Raw genomic sequence first — 12677 nt, 5'->3', positions numbered from 1 at the left:
GAGGGGCAAGACCAGCTTTCCCATGGCTGACAAAAGGTGGGGCTGACTCACCATGGCCCTCTGATTTTATTACATATGGTTCCTATGTCCCCCTATGATAACTGGACACAGACATCAACGCAGACCCCAGCAACAATAGGACCATGAACCCAGACATGGCCCTTGACAGTGGCTATTATCAAAGTTTCAACACTCAAAGTTCAAATATTTTAAATGTGTAATTTTTGCCCTTAGTAATATCTTAATACAGAGTCCATTGGACTTGTCATAAAGTTAAAAGGCTTTATAAGCTGTCATTGCCACCCTTACTTGGTCTATCATGGCAAAACTATTGGTGGCTCTAACCAATATTGGAGGATCATCAGATAGTATTAGAGAATCAACATGTTTGTGACAAGTTGTTCCCTGGAGGACATATGGATGTCTTACTTTGGAATATATCCCAATAAAGAATTTCTTTACTGTGCTTCATCTAACTTCCACTTGTAGTCCACTGTATTACACATGTTGCCTCAGACATACTGCTTATACTCTCGAACCTAGTCATTGCGAAGCTCACAGCATATGACCCATATTATAGATTACTAAGATAATTATTTTTTCATTTGTTTACAGGTACTTTTTGAGCTGACATTTTCAAGATCTCAATTTGCATGAATGAAGACAATGGAATAACGTTCTTAAGTAAAAAGAGTACAAACCAGTAAATGTGAGCAACTTGGTAGTTGGTTTAAATTCTGTGAGCAATCAAAATCAATATGATTGACATATGGTAGAGGATAGAGGTAGAACTGGGTGTCAGGTGGAACTTCATTGCAATTCTGTCACCGTATGTATTATAGTTAAGGAAATTTAGTAAAGTACTAGGATATTGCTAATGAAGCTAGCAATGTCTAATTGCAATTATAATTTCTAAATGCAATGATGCAGGTTTAAGTGTTTTTTGACAAACTACATGATATATAGCAAGGCCTGAAGGAATGAAAAGCATTATTGATGAGATACTGAAAGTAAAGTTATAATTTTAGTGGTATAATGCACAAACTTTACCAGTAGATTCCATGGGTGTAATGCTCTGATTTTTTTCCCTATCTTAGACTGTATGGGATACCTAAACCAGAGAGAATAGAATCAAGACCTGAACAGAAAGCAAATAGCCATGGAGCCCAACAAAGTCTATGAATGTTAGGCAACCTAAAGAAATGAACAAAGGACAAAACATATAAAGAATGTTAGAAGTCTAAGAACTATCGGTGGCTCTAACCAATATTGGAGAGAACTTTGGGGAATGGGAAGGTACCTGTGATTTTGTGGGTAAGTTGTCATATCAGTAAATCCAGTTAATGTTACAATACTCATGGGAGTGATAATAAAACTGCATAAGACAGTGATCCACTTGAATATTCAACACAATGCTAGACAGAGAGTAGACACTACTCACAGTCTGCCTTGCTATGATAATGGTGCAAAAGATAATAAATGTTCTCTGCACAGTTAATATCTAGTCACACCTGTTACAGAACTTGAAGCAATAGAAATCCCAAATGAGTTAATGTGGAGTTGAAGATACACAAAGGAACACTGGAATAAAAAATGAGATGTTGGCCAAAGACAAGAAAACGTATAATTGTTATTTTAGTGTGCATAGGCTCCAACATGTCCAGATAGTAGCTGAAAGGTTTCACACCAGATAACTGAGAAATGGGTTTTGTATAAACTTTCTGGAAACAAAATGTGTTTTGTGTCTGTTATCTTTGCTGCTTGAAATTCTTACCTCATTTTTTGGCACCAGGAGAAGACTTGGTGATTGTAGGTATAGCAAGCAAACTGAGTGTGTGTAATCACCAGACTGCTTTACAGATGATGAGAAAATCAGTGACCTCTAGATACTGGTTCATAATCCCTCAGATCATGAAAGACTGACTGAGATTTGAACACAGACACTGTCCCAAATAGGATTTCTCATTTCATCCAACAGACTGCTGTGTGAGGAGCTTAGTAGATAGTCAAACAGCATGCCTCATGAAAATGATAACCTTCATAAAACTAAACAGCGGGGCAGATGTTGTTTTCTGGAATCTGAGCCAGATCTGTTTTCAAGTGCCAAATTGCTGTCTCAGGGATGATGCTGATACATAGTCCACTCACCTGCCTGAGGCATGAAGAGCAATGTGAAAAACCTTCCATATGGCATAAAAGTCTCCAAATCCCTCGGAGGCATAACCATTAGCCCTAACTGAATTCACTTTGATTCCCAAGCTAGATGTGGCTGGAAATGATGGTGCAGTTTTGATCAGGATGTACTTGGTGACTTCACACCTAATCTACCTGATGCCTAAGCCATGTTTTCTTCAGTTAAGCAAACAGTGATTACAGAAATCATGGGTGTGTTTTTTTATGAATTAATGAGGCTGCAGAAGATACTGAAGAATATCCATCAGTTTGCGAATATTTATGACATGAAAGCATTTTAGGTTTGTACTCAAACAGAGTGGTGTCCAGAAGATCAAAATAAGCAAAATTCAAATTTTTTATTGCTACAATTTTATAAACTTACATCATGGTTTGGGAATGTATGCTACAAATCATTCCGTCTTCTGGCTCTACAAATCATAGGGCTAGTGTATCAGGGGCACACTGCTGTAAATTAGGTGTTGTAACAAAGCAGATGAACAAAAGATGCTGAATCTTCACCCCTTTCCTGCACCTTGGCTTCCCACACTTGTGTTGGAGAAGAGTCTCTTGCACATAAGACATGACTTCTCTCTCCTGTTTTCTTCCTTCCCTTTAGGCCTTCCTTCATTATTGTCTCATTTACCACTCAGTAGGGTTTCATTCTTTACTTACTTGTGGGTGTATGTTTTCTATTCTTTTTTGACAAAAAGAGGAAAAATAGCCCACAAACCATCAAATCATAAGTTCAGTATGAAAGACCTTTATATACATCATTGTATGTATAAGCTCTCAATGCTTATAATACAGAAATTCAGAGAAAGTGCCTTGTCCAACTATATACCCAGAAACATGGTGAAATTGATACTTCTTTTACTATCAATAAAGACATCTTTCTTTATTACCAGTCACACATATTTGCACACAGATATTCACAGACACACACACACACACACACACACACACACACACACACACACACACACAGAAATCATGCTGAGTTTTCTTCTGTTCCAGTAAGACTTGTAATCTATGACTTCCTTTCCACCATTTTACTGGCAGTATGTCAATATTTTTCTTTGACAACGCATTCATAATTTTATAAAAGTTTTAGTTTTTGCTTCTCTTCTAACATTTTTAAAGAGGGGCTCCCATTAACAGAGACCTTGTGGACATCTATGAAGCAGAGCTTTTGATTTGTTTTAGTTGGATACAATGTCTTGTTAGTAGTCCTGGATGGCTTTGAAATTGCAATCCTTCTGCTTCATCCTACCCAGTGTTGAGATTACAGGTGTTGGAACCATGCCTATCTATAAGGTATGGAATCTCATAAAAAAGTACTATCCTAGTTGGAAAAGTACATTTTCAACCACTATTGACACAGTAATAAACAGATACTACATCATTAGCACAACTGCAACATATGTATGTGTTCATCTTACGAATTTAGATCATCTATGTCTCTAGATCAAGTATTACCTATTACTACCTCAATTAGTCTTAATTAATCAAAATTGCTCTATGGAAATTGATAACTCAAAAGTTTATCTAATGATGTAGGAAAGGTAAATGTAACTCAGTCCAACTGTGTGTATTTAAGACAGATTCACTGACTTTATATCTTTCACTCTCTTGAGAATTTGGGCATACCTTGTGAGGCTGGCAAGATCAGTTAACACGTTTTCTATTTGTCACAGATGTAATAAATCCTGTAGATAAATAGAAGATAGATGATGTTAGGCCAGTGACTAAGAGCTAACATCATTATATTTATATGACCTGCCAGCTACACCTCTCCTACAGACACCTGCCTATCCTTCAGTCAATGGATGACCTCTTTTTACACCAAGTGCCCAGAGTTCTCACTTTTTTTTTCTGAAGGAAGATGGCATCTTACAAAATCAGTGAAATAAGAGTGGATAGTGATCTATGACTTGATATGAGGAAATCATACTTCTTGCAAAATTTGAAGAAACTATGAATTGGTCCACAATTAAGAAATTCTTCAACAGAAAGGTAAATATGTGAAACAGATTCTTGCCCTACTTGCATATGAGCAAGCAGATTTATTGTTTAGTATAACCATAAAAATTTGTATTCTGAGATGAACCTTAAAAAAAAAGATTCTTCCAATTACTATTATCCTCAAACACTTACTTACTGTCATGAGTTGTCCTCGTCCCTTCTTTCTTTTCTTTTCTTTCTTTCTTTTTTGTTTATCCAGACAAAAATATCATGTATTCCAGGCTGGTCTCAAACTCATTATGTAGCTAAGGGTGATCTTGAACTTCAGACTCCCTTCCCCCATTTCCTGAATGCCACCATCTCTCTTTGTTTTGTGCAAAGATGGGAATCAACCCTGAGACTTCAAGACATGGTAGGAAAGCACTGTACCCACTGAGATTTATCCACAGCTCCTCCTTCTTTTAGAGAGATTTTTCTAGGTAACTCAGACTAGACTTGAACATTAAGTCCAATGTACAATCTCCTGGGTACTGGGATAACAGGTATGCAGACAGTGTTCAGCTGTCCCTTTGGGGAATATTTCTGTTTTCTCTTCCCTGCTCCCTCAAAATGAAACAAACTAACAAAAAAAATAGACCACAAAAACAAAACAAAACAAAATAAAAAAACACCACAATGTTCTCTATGAATTTTTCAATATAGATAGTTCAAGATATATAGATATAACTATACAAGGCAACTTCTGATTTTCGACCAACATAATTTTATTTTCCTTTAGAATTCTATTCTTTAGTCCAGCCTGTGGTGGTACACATCTTTAATCCCAGCACTTGGGAGGCAGAGGCAGGTGGATCTGTGAGTTCAAGGTTATCCTGGTCTATAGACAGAGTTCCAGGATTGCCAGAGTATGTTATACATTCATTTTCATTGACTTCTAGGAAGTATTCAGTTTCATTCTTCTTTTTGGCCTTTACCCCAGTAGTCATTCAGTAGAAAGTTGTTCAGTTTCCATGAGTTTGTAGGCTGTCAATTATTTCCGTTGATGAAATCCAGTTAAGCCATGGTGGTCTGATAGGCTGAATGAATATAAAGAACACTGAGTGCTAGGCAGACAGAGAAAACTCAGAAGGGTCTCTGCTCAGATTTTTCTTGGCCTCTCTTCAGCTTCTATTGTATAGGGTACAACCTTTTAAATGGGGCTCTTATGAGTGACAATCAAACAAGGCTGGTCAAATAATTTCTTTATTGCTAGATTTCACATGGGAACGTGGCAGAAAGTTAGAGTAACACTTTATGCTTTGTGGGTGGATTTGGAGAAGGAAGAACTCTGTTTTTTATGGTTGGTTTCTTAGACTTCTGCCTATTGTGGCTGACTTCAAGGAAGAAGGAGGACAGGGGCCATCAGGAAGCTGGGCTGGTTAAGGGACAATTACAATGAAGTGTTGCTTCTGGGGTGCTCATTTAGGGTACTACTTCTGAAGCCCTAACTCTAGTTATCAAAGAATACTGCTTGCTTTGAATCATCACTAAAGCCCATTTCAAATGGGTTACCATTCTATGAATGCCAGGAAAGGATAGATTATATTTCAACAAGTCAGAAATGTTTAGAAAATTAAAGTAAATGAGAAATAATGGAAATACTTTGAACATTCTCATCTTTTTATACTTGGGCATGGTTTGACTTTTCCAGCTTGACTGATTGCTCTTAATCCTAAATGCAAACCAGAAACATCTAAGGAATTTAAACCACTTCCCAGAGAGTATTGTGACCAATCTGGAAGGACTGGTGTCCTCACTATGAGCCCTGATTAAGCCACTCTGTTCTAACTCATCATCACAAAATGAAACTCCTGGAAAAAAGGACCTCAGAGCTTCCTTCTGCCTTAGATGTTTTGTGATTCTATTCTCTTACACATTCATTCTTCTCCCAGAAGAAACACCATATCATGTCTTGATCTCAAAGCAGAAAAATAAAAGAATTTACTTTTAATATATTCCTATTCATTTACATTTTAAATTAAATACTAAAACTGAACTCAAGTACCTGGCTTTTATCTTAAAATGAGAATTATCAGAGAATAAAACTATCTTGTTTCTTTCTTTGTTGGGGAGATATAGCCTAGCTCACTGCAGGGCAGAGAAATCCCTGTGGTGATATAACAAAGGACTTGGTGGATTGTCAGATTTTGCCAGAAAGCTGTTCACAGGGAGGGATCTCATCAGAGACATTCTGCTGCAGAACCAATGGAGGAAGTCACTGGAGGATGATGCAGCCCACCAGATGCTGCTAGCTGCTGTGCACATCAGGCCCCAGATGCTAGAAAAAAGCAAAGACTGAGGCAGCTCTGTGCAAGGTCTGAACTCAGCCTAGAGAAGCCACATGGAGGGCAATACTCTGCCCAGGGATTACACTGGAACTAGGAAGGAAAAATCCTCTTTCTCTGCAAAATGCACCCCTCCCCACTCCCTATAACCTCCACTTCCAAAATTTAGCACTGTGCTTTCTAACAGAGAAAAACAGTCCCATATTCATTTTCAAAGAGTAAGCTAGAGGGGCCAATTAGAAATTGAGAGACAATAAACTGACAAAAGACACAAGCTCCTTGAGGGAGACTTCTGGCTGTGCGTATACTATTCTGCCTGGACGAGGAAGGAATGGAAGAATATTTCTGAAACTTGTCATTGTTGTACACACCAATTTTTTTTTCTCTCTCTGGGCCCCCAAAGCCTCTCGGTGTGAGACTAATCTAAGAGGCCATTCCTGATGTGAACTCTTTCCATGGTGTTCCTGTCTTACCCACAGAACTAGACACCAGCTGTTCAACTCCAATCCCTGAAAACTTCATTCCAGACTCCTCTTTAAAGTTCTTTCATCTCACAGACTCTTGGGTGGGCAGAGATCAACTACAGGGGTTTTTTCTTTGGATACAAGCTATTATACATGTTCTTGGCCAGCATGGGAAGGCAGAAGGAGATCCAAATAGACACAAAGAAAAAGGAATAATTTAAGAAGGGTGGACATGGTGAGGCAGTCTCTGGGGTACTGTTCTGTGGGTCCCATAGCACTTTTCAACATTGTGGAGCTCTGCTTATCTAAAGATGGGATGGATTCCAGAAACCAGAGAAAACCTGAAAGGACCTGTCTAAGGCAGTAACAGAAAATGTACAATGAGTTTGGATACTTTCTAAAGTTCAAACAATGCTTAAAGCTTTAATTTTAAAATAAAGTCATTCTTAATGAAAGCAGACACGATAAAAAACCCTCAGAGACTTCTGGCTTTCAAGCGTAGACTAACACAACCATGGAAAAATGTTCATAGAGTCTACTTTTACTTCTTCTACTAGGGGTTGGTGATGTCACCAACATGCTGCACACTACACATGATGTTCTGACGGGGGCTCCTAATGACTGGAGAAGTAGCCTTAGCAACAGCCCAAGCTTTGTTCCAAACAGAAGCAGGTGTTGGAATGTGAGGAGCAGAGAAGTCTCAGCTGCCCACATGGGATCCCCTCAGGGAAAAAACCAAATGTTCCAAGTTCTGGAATCAGCTCTCATAGCTACATGCCCTCAAGCTAAATCAACTGATATCACATTAGTGTCCAATGCTGATAGCTCTCAAGAGCAACTAATTATAAATACTAGTCAAGTTCTCCCCAGTTTCAGTGAGTCAAATCATAAAATTAATGATGATATTCTCTCTCTCTCTCTCTCTCTCTCTCTCTCTCTCTCTCTCTCTCTCTCTCTCTCTCTCCCTCTCTGCTTTTTTCTCTCTCTCCTCACATCTCATTTCAGTAAAAGTTCAATTTTTAACAATTGAACAATTTAACACAATGTTGAATGATGACTATAAATACTTAAGAAAATATATGACACAAAGGAAGAGATACAAATGTTCTATAGTTTCTTCTTTCAAAACAGTTTTGAGTCTGGAGGTCTCCAGACATTGAAATTCACTGTTTTGATATGAATAAAATGTGTGGAGGAGAATCACTATATGTGCTTACATGTCTCTTTTGTTTTTTTTTTGGTCTTTATTTCTTTGTAATATAGTCAGTTCTCACCACAGGTTAGCCAGAATCTGACACTCAGTCATTTTAGCTCTGGCATCTTGACTTGTGCATTATTAACTTCCGATTCTTCAATTTACCTTATATTCAAGGGGCAGTTGGAAAACTTTTAAATATGCTCATTGGATAATGATGTCTTTGCAGACCAACTGCAGAGCACAGTAAGTCCCTTGCACTCCTAGGGCAGTGGTTCTCAACCTTTCTAATGCTGTAACCCTTTAATACGGTTCTTCATGTTATGGTAAGCCCCAACCATAAATTATTTTTGTTGCTATTTTATAACTGTAATTTTGCTACAGTTATGAATTGTAATGTAAATATTTTTGGAGATAGACGTTGACAAAGGGGTTGCCACCATAAGTTGAGAACCACTATTCTAGGGCATTTGGTCCATGTGACCATGAAACTTGTTTTCCAGATTAGGCTCCTAAGAACAGAGAAAAGTTGGCTGAAGGAAGGGTCCATTACAGACCATCAATGAAACCTCCTAGGGACATGCTCAGTATCTGGAGACCTGGTGTCAGTGGTCCAAACAGAACCTGACAAAGGTGGCATGAATTCCACCCTTATCACTTATCAGATGTGTACACTTGAGCACAGCTCATAACACCTTGCAACTTGTCACCTCTACTTGTACATAATTAATGAAAGTTCCTAGTCCTACCTTCCTCCATGGATTGTTTGCACACTACAGTATAACTGCACACCAGCTGCCTGCACAGCACCTGGTCCATAAAGAAAATGAGCCCACAGCAATGAGCATGGCCCCCTCCTTTCTTCTTCCTGGTTGCTGATTCACAATCTATTAGGAACTGGAGTTTAACGGGGGATACTTTTGAAGTCTATTTTCCTTTGATTTCTTATGGTTCAGTATGTATTTATCTCCTATTTCCTACCCAGAGTTAGCAATGCCAAAGGTGTTGCTATGGCTACAGTCATCCTGTGACTTCAGGAGGTGATAAATCAGCAGGTGGCAGAGTCTGTGCTTTCATGCACATGTTCTTGAAATGTCAGAGATGGAAGAGTGTACCTCCAGAGGATCCTGAATGATGAGATGCTGGGTCTTCAACAAGACTGGATGCAAGTCACACATGTGAACTGAGGTCTGTGCATGGTGTATGCACCCTTCCCCACATTCTCAGCAACATCAGACCTTTCTGAAGGAGCACATGACTAAACTCCCCAGACTCAAACACAAGTTCAATATTTGATATATTTCTGTCTGTTTTTAGTCTCTCCTCCATTATCAGTTAGCTATCTTGTCCTTACAGTTTAGAAACAATGTCACCCTGAATTTTATTCTTCAGAAAAAATTACTAAGTGAAGACTCTTTTTTCCTATAAAAGTTGTGTATTGAATTTATCTAGTTGATAGAAAATGATGACACCCAGGCACATTGCTCCTGTTACCATGCTGATACAGACATTTCCCTTTGTATATGGTTACTTTTGGCCTGCTTGCTTTTTTAGCATTACTGAGGTATAATTAACAGAAAAATGAATACATTCAGCACAAGTGTGATACTTTGGTACTTAAAGGGTGGCATGATATCCACAATCAAGCTAATGAACTTATCACCTCATAGGTTTTTTTTTTAAACATATGTGACAAGAATTCTTAAGATCTCTCTCAGCAAATTTCAAAACCATCACACTGTATTATTAGCAATGCACATTAGGACTCTAGAACATGTTTCTTGTAACTGCAAGTTGTAGTCAGACCAACATCTCCCTCTGACCCCTGATAATCACCTTCCACTCTTTCTGTTTATTAATTCAACATTTTTACATTCCATTAAGTGACATTGTATAGTATTTGCCTTTCAGAATTGGGTTATTTCATGTACTATAGTATTCACTAGGGCATGAAGGACATGTTATCAAATGACAGAGTTTCTTCTTTTAAGGTGGAATAGTATTCTGTATGTGAATGCACATACACACACACACACACACACACACACACACACACACCATTTATTTGTTCATCTGTTGTTGATGGATACCTCAGTTGGAGTCATTGCTACTATGACTGATGCTGCAGTGAACGCAGTCATGTAGACATCTTTTCTAGATAGCAATTTAATTTTATATGTATATTTACCAGAGGCAGAATTATTGGTTATATGATAATCCTGTTTTTAAATTTGTAAGTAATCTCCATACTGCTTTCCATAATGGTTGACCCCATTTACATTCCCAGCAACGATGTATAAAGAGTTCTTTTTTCTCCACATTGCCAGAGAATTCAAGTCAAAGCCACAGGGAAATATCATTTCACATCTGTTGGGATGTCAATTATCTTTGTCATTCTAGCTTGGGATCATATCATCCCCAGTTTGAATAAAATGAATTTATCAATTCAATCAAAATCCTTAACCTGCAAGGCAACAAGAATACATAAATGACTTCATCCCACCCTGTGCCAGCCACTTAACATATGCTTTCTCATTTTATCTTTCCAGCTACAGTACAGAATAGCTGATATTTCCTTTCTTCACAGAGGTAAGTACTTTGCCTGAAGTCACAGAGTTTGCAAGTTTCTCAGCCATTGTGTGAGCCTGGTACTAGCTAATTACAGGACAGACCTTTTTTCCCCTTTCTTTGTCATTGTTTTGTAATCAGATAGGCATTGTATGCTCAGTACAGGGTAGACCACCTATATAAAAAAAATACACACAGCATGCTAGACCTGGCTAATACTGTATCTGAGATTCTCCCTCAGCTGGTACAGTATTCATCAGTGTAATTTATTTCCAGGGTTGATGGTCTTTGAAAAATATATATACCCAGGGAATCAGAGCAATGAACAAATGTTGCCTATGGCATTTCATGTGTAATGAATGGCACTCTGTCCCTTGACTCCTGAAAAATGCATTTCCTTCTTTATTTGGTTTAAAAGGCTTGGTCACTATTCACACACCACAGAAAAGTGTGTGCTAATTTTTCCCAACAGGACCATTGCTTTCTCCATTAGTGTGTAAGGAGACAGAGGGCATAGTGAATAGAAAATAGACTTTAGGCCACAACTAATCAAAGTATAGTCCCTGAATGCCTTCAGTGATCCCACTCAATTATTTGTGGCTAAAGAAGTGGCCAAGGATCTCTCTGATGGAAAGGGCCAAAGTCACAGGGATGCTATACGATCTGCTCACCATCAGCTCATTCTGTACAATAGGCCTTATGAAATGGTCAGCCATCATATTTTTGAAATTTGAAGGGTGAATTCATTTCTTTCCTGTATTTTTTCTCTGTTTTCCATTCAGTTCTCATTTCCAGCTATACATCCCTAGTGGTATTGTGACAATGTAGTAAAAATATTGATGTGAAGTTCCAAATATAATCTGCCCTTCTTATCCACAGATTCTGCACTTGTAGATTCAATTGGTATAAACAAAAATATTTGTCAAAATGTTCCAGAAAGTTTAAAATGTAGAGACTTTGATTTTTCTATGTGTCCAATGCTAAATTTAAGTGATGTTTGAATACATACATTCAACTGTACAGCCCCCTGAAATTTTGTACACCCCTCGTGTCTTCCCTGAGGGGTGGCATTTGATATGAAAGACTTTGTACAATTAGAGACCTCACCATGGCTTCTCTAGTGATTACTGCTAGGGATGACAAATCCTAATTGTCAATTTGACAAACCAGAGAAGAGGTCTTAGCTATTGAGTCATCACCATCAGATTGCCCGGTAGACAAGTCAGTGGGACATTTTCTTGATTGATCATTGATGTGTGAAAATACAGCCCACTGTGGGAGGTGCTACTATTGGCTAGGTGAGCCTGGGTTGTGTAAGAAAACTCGCTGAGTGAAAAGAACAAGCCAGTATAGCATGCCTCCATGTTCTCTGTTTCAGCTCCTGCTTCCAAGTTCCTACCTTGAGTTTCTGCCATGGCTACCTCACCCTCGACCCATAATAGATTAAAAACTATAAGTCAAATAAAGTCTTTCTTTGATGAGTTGGCTTTGATCAATGTTTTACCACAGTAGCATAGACCAAACTAAATCACTTCAGAAACATTAATTATCTTGGTCAGTTCTTTCCCATCCATGGTTAGAAGTTTAAAGAGAAGAAACACTGGGAGATAACAGGATAGAGCTAATGATTATTGAGCCCATATCTGGAAACAGGGACCATTCCATGTACTTCTCTCATACATCCTGTAAGACATCACCAACCCTATAATAGGTGTAGTGATCGAGATCCTGAAATTAAAGTGACTGCCACAAGGGGATTTAGCTGGTAAAGTGTATAGTCAGATTCAGGTGTGTCAATCTCTGAAAGATAACAACAACAAAATTAGTTTCGCCAATCAAAAAAGATAGGATAGAATATACCTTCTTCTCAGCACCCCATGGAACCTTCTCAAAAATTGAACACATGCTTGGACACAAAACAAATCTCAACAGATACCAAAAAATTGGAATAATCTCCTGTATCTTATCAGACCACAATGCCTTAAAGTT

General features: G+C 38.2%; 1 long non-coding RNA gene across 1 annotated transcript; it reads left to right on the top strand.

Annotated features, from left to right (window-relative positions):
- The first annotated feature begins 4066 nt into the window (after positions 1-4066).
- Positions 4067-12123, top strand: LOC143267144 (uncharacterized). The gene is made up of 4 exons (XR_013042056.1): positions 4067-4188; positions 9106-9308; positions 10670-10709; positions 12067-12123. It is a non-coding gene; the product is annotated as an uncharacterized LOC143267144 (long non-coding RNA).
- Positions 12124-12677: the final 554 nt, after the last annotated feature.

Source organism: Peromyscus maniculatus, chromosome 9 (genome assembly GCF_049852395.1).
Source record: "Peromyscus maniculatus bairdii isolate BWxNUB_F1_BW_parent chromosome 9, HU_Pman_BW_mat_3.1, whole genome shotgun sequence".
NCBI lineage: Eukaryota > Metazoa > Chordata > Mammalia > Rodentia > Cricetidae > Peromyscus > Peromyscus maniculatus.
Note: the sequence above shows the minus strand (reverse complement) of the source record. Positions and strands in the feature narration are given on the sequence as shown.